This window comes from Limulus polyphemus, unplaced genomic scaffold, assembly GCF_000517525.1.
Source record: "Limulus polyphemus unplaced genomic scaffold, Limulus_polyphemus-2.1.2 Scaffold541, whole genome shotgun sequence".
Classification (NCBI taxonomy): domain Eukaryota; kingdom Metazoa; phylum Arthropoda; class Merostomata; order Xiphosura; family Limulidae; genus Limulus; species Limulus polyphemus.
The window spans coordinates 523,854-528,327 of NW_013666151.1; positions in this window are offsets into that span (position 1 = coordinate 523,854).

Below are 4,474 nucleotides of genomic sequence, written 5' to 3' on the forward strand. Positions count from 1 at the left end.
TTGTCTTCAAAATAAGGGTGCGTCTTATATTCCGAAAAATACGGTAGGTTTTTTTATATTGTATAATAACACCTAAAAAACAAAACACTTATTTAGAGACACCTAACGGTGTTTACTGTAATATGACTAATACTTTTGTGAATAGAAAGTAACAAAAATCTTTTAATCACTTTTGTTTACTTCTATATGAATTCCTTATTAACACGGTAAGACTAATTGGTAATAAATATTGAAGTATGTTTTATTTCTCACCTCTACCAAACACTGCTTAAACGTATTTACAAACATACAATATTATTTGAAAAAAAAATATTGTTTCAACTAGAGTGATAATAATGTAAGGTATTTCAACAGTACTTAAATTAGATTCAGCGATTATGTTCGTATAGTTTTTCATTAAGAACGAAATATAGTAAAATAAGCTAAACATTTTTATGTTGTCTAGTGGTAAGGATACCTGGCTTTCACCCAGGAGACCCGGTTCGATTCACAGCTTGGGAAAATAATTTTCATTTGCAAAAAAATTTTTATATGGAAAATGATAATAATCGAAGAAAGTTTTACAGTAAATTAGAGAAATACGTGAAATTTAATTGGTGTTTTGATGTTCAGATCGTTCTATTTCACTGTTGTAGGGTAGAAAATATCGTAAGTTTGCCCAGCTGATGCAAAAATGCATTATAATCATTGTAAGTGGTATTTTTATTCTGCAAGCCATGGGTTTGCACTGCTGGGATAGAATGACTGTCTGTACTTTTATTGATACTGTTTTTAAAATTCACATAAGTTTTTATCGGTTGTTCATAGTAAAATGTGAAAACTAATATTTTATTCTGATTGTTTAAAATCAATTTACTTAAATAAAAATTGGCAATAGTTACCATGGTGAAATTCTATGTTACTTTAAAAGTCTACATAGCTCCTGAATTAAAATACGATAGAGAAAGATAATATAGAAATCTACATAGTTCCTGAATGAATATACGGAACACAAACTTAAAATAATTATTGTTTTTTAAGTTTTAAAATTAAAATGCTTTTGTCATTTTCGCATATAGAAGTAAACATGGAATAAAGATGCACTTTTGAAGCAGAATATTTAATACCCTAATTTAATTGTACCATTAAAGTTAGCTAATGCTATAAATATGCATGGGTTGTTAAATATTTATCTGTTGTATTATACTACAAAGACAGAAGAATCGCAGACGAGAAGAACGTCATCTGACCAATATATTAAAAAGCCAGTGTGTGTGTCACGTCATACCACGCTTGATTTCTCGAAATAGGAAGAGTCATAAAAGCCAAAATGCATTTATCCAGATAGAATAGTTCGATTACTGTCTGTCCATTACGATTTTAGTGATGGGGCTGTGAGGAAAGTTACCATGAAACCTTATAAGTTTAGTGAATGTTGGAATCACCTAGCCTAGAGCTAAGTGCATAAAATTTATCCCGAAAGTAAACAAATTGATTCAATTTTAAACTTAAATCGTTCCCGAATTAAACTATTTTATGTTATATGGCCAACGTTTTTAATAAAAAAACAACAAACAGACCTCTTTAATCAATGGAGACTCTAAATTAAAAAAATCAAGAAGTATTTTTCCAGGTTTGTTGTCTATACATTTCATTTTATACTTTCAGCACATAGATTAACAATATTAGGTTATACTTTTGTTGTAACCAAAACGTACTAGCTTTTCTATATATTAGAATTTGTTAATCTAACTGATTTTTACCAATAACACAGGCATGCTATGATTTTATTGTCTTGAAATTTTTACATGTTCTACAGTGATTCCTGTACGCTGAATCCGAAAATGATACCCATTTTTCTCCATCACATACAGATTTTTCACGAAACGTCATATGTGCTTTTACATAAGTGAATCATTTTCATTGAAATCGGGTCACATTTTATTATGCTTAAAATGTTGACAACCACTGGCTATAGATTTCTATAGACCAATCGCGACGTGAGAGTGTATTCCATCGTTCTACAACCCAAGTGAAACACACCGCTAGTACGTAAACGATGAACAGGCCGCATGACGTGTCATTTATGAATAGTATTTGATTGTGCGTGCTCTTTGACATTATTTTTTATTTTCAATATTATTGATTCGTCGCTATGGCAACAAGAGGTTGTGTAAATGACCGAAACATATTCTGCTATTTTTGTTGTAAAGAAACAAAGGCAAAACATTACAGAATTTGTATTACGCTTATTTTGGAAAAAAACTTGGGGACCAAGACAAATCATGGGCTCCGCACAACGTTTGCACCATTTGTGTCGAAGAATTGAGACAATGGACTAAAGATAAGAAAAAGTCTTTGCCTTTTGGATTTCCAACCACGAAGATGACTGCTATTTTTCCTCGTGTAATGTACAAGGTTACAACACTCGAAATAAAAAGGAAATTTCTTATCCGAACATTCAATCTGCTGTAAGACCCGTTGCTCATGGACCTGATTGTACCTGTATCTACTCCTCTCTTGATACAGTTTCATATGATTCCGAATCTGATGTCAATAGAAATGACGATAGGGATTGTTTTCAACATGAAACATCTGGTGAACCACAACTTTTCAAGGTGAACTAAATGGCTTGGTGAGAGATTTGGGCCTTCCAAAGGATTCTTCAGAGATTTTGGGGTCCAGACTTTGGGCTAAGAACTTACTTTCTCCGAATGAGCAATAACAACAGATGCATATATGTCACCATTGTGAAGGAGAACGACTTTTGCTTTTGGAGGAATCAATGAGCAATCTTCAATCACTGCAACTCTTAGCATTGGTATTAATTCAGCAATATTGTTGTAATTAACCGGTGAACCTTCTTGCGATTTATGTACCAGTAAAATGATGTCTCTAGTTCACTTGAAGGAAACATACGAAAATATCGAACTTCTTCTTAATAAGGTCAAATATAAAGAACATGGTTGGCTACTTTGTGAAGACTTAAAAGTCCTTTGTATGTTGTTGGGTCAACAATCCGGTTATACAAAGTTTCTATGTTTTTTTGTGTGTATGAGACAGCAGAGCATGAAATCAGCACTAGATAAAGAAGCAATGGCCGTGCAGAGTCAGTCTGATACCAGGATCGAAAAACGTTGAACGTAAAAGTTTCGTTGACACAAAGAAAGTCCTATTATCACCACTTCACATAAAACTGGGTTTGACGAAACAGTTTGTAAAGACCTTAGAAAAGATGGCGACTGTTTCAAGTATCTATGTGGGCAATTCCCAGCTCTTTCAGAAGCTAAACTTAAAGAAGGAATTTTTGTTGGACCACAGATTAGGAAATTGACTTTGGATGAACAATTCGAAAGGACAATGAGGAAAGTTGAAAAGAAGCGTGGATTGCCTTTAGAGATGTTATTGACAAATTTTTAGGAAACAACAAGGACCCAATTATTGTCAATAACATGTTCGATAAATTCAAAGAGTTGGGTTTTAATATGAGCTTGAAAGTTCATTTCTGACACTCACATATTGACTACTTCCCTGAAAATCTCAGTGACATCAACGAAGAACAAGGGGAAAAGTTTCATCAAGACATCAGGAAAATGGCGAGGAAGTATTAGGGAAGTTGAAACATCAGCATTGAAACGAGATGCTTCAGACGCAATACATAAAAGAAAGATCACAACACGTAGTTTTGAGATTAAAAGACATAGAGTTAACACAAAAAAATCAGGATGAATGAGAATGCATATTCGTTTGGCATCAATGTTTTTCCCTTTTCTCCAGTTTGTTTATATTTTTGTGAACGAACATAATAATAAAAAATGTTCATTGTGGTAAACGAAATAATAATTTGATCTAAGTAATAGTTTTTGTAAAAAAATCCTTAAGTGATAAAAAAATGGATATTATTTTCGAAATCTGCGTAGCTGAATTATGCAAAATCCGTTATTAAAACCAATACAACTTTTATGAAGTTTAAATTCGCAGACTTATGTAATTATTCTATGAATACGCCACGAATTCATTTCATGAATAATTTTAATTTTGATTGCCTCACAAAGAAATTTACCAACGTTTGACTGCCTGAACTGCACTTTTCTGCCTCTTTGTTGGTCAAACTTGATTTCGCAAAATTTATTTATTTCAGCTAGCTATGAAATGTGAGGTAAGGGTTACTATGGGGTGGGGGTGGTTGCACTTGCCCCGTAATTTTTGATGGGCTATACGCTAGCTATATAATTACATCATTGTTGCAGATATTTGTTTGTTGGGAAGCATAAAGTTACACAATGGGGCTAGCTATGCTCTTCTCACCGCCGGTATCGAAGCCCAAATTCTAGTGTTATAAGCCTTAGTCTTACCGCTGAGCCATCTGGTAACATTGTTGTAGAACAGTAACAACACGCTGATTATCCTAAAACTGTAATGTAAGCTGAACCTTATTAGTATATTTGTTATATGGTCAGAAAAAAATACGTAAGCAGTCAATAATATACATGTC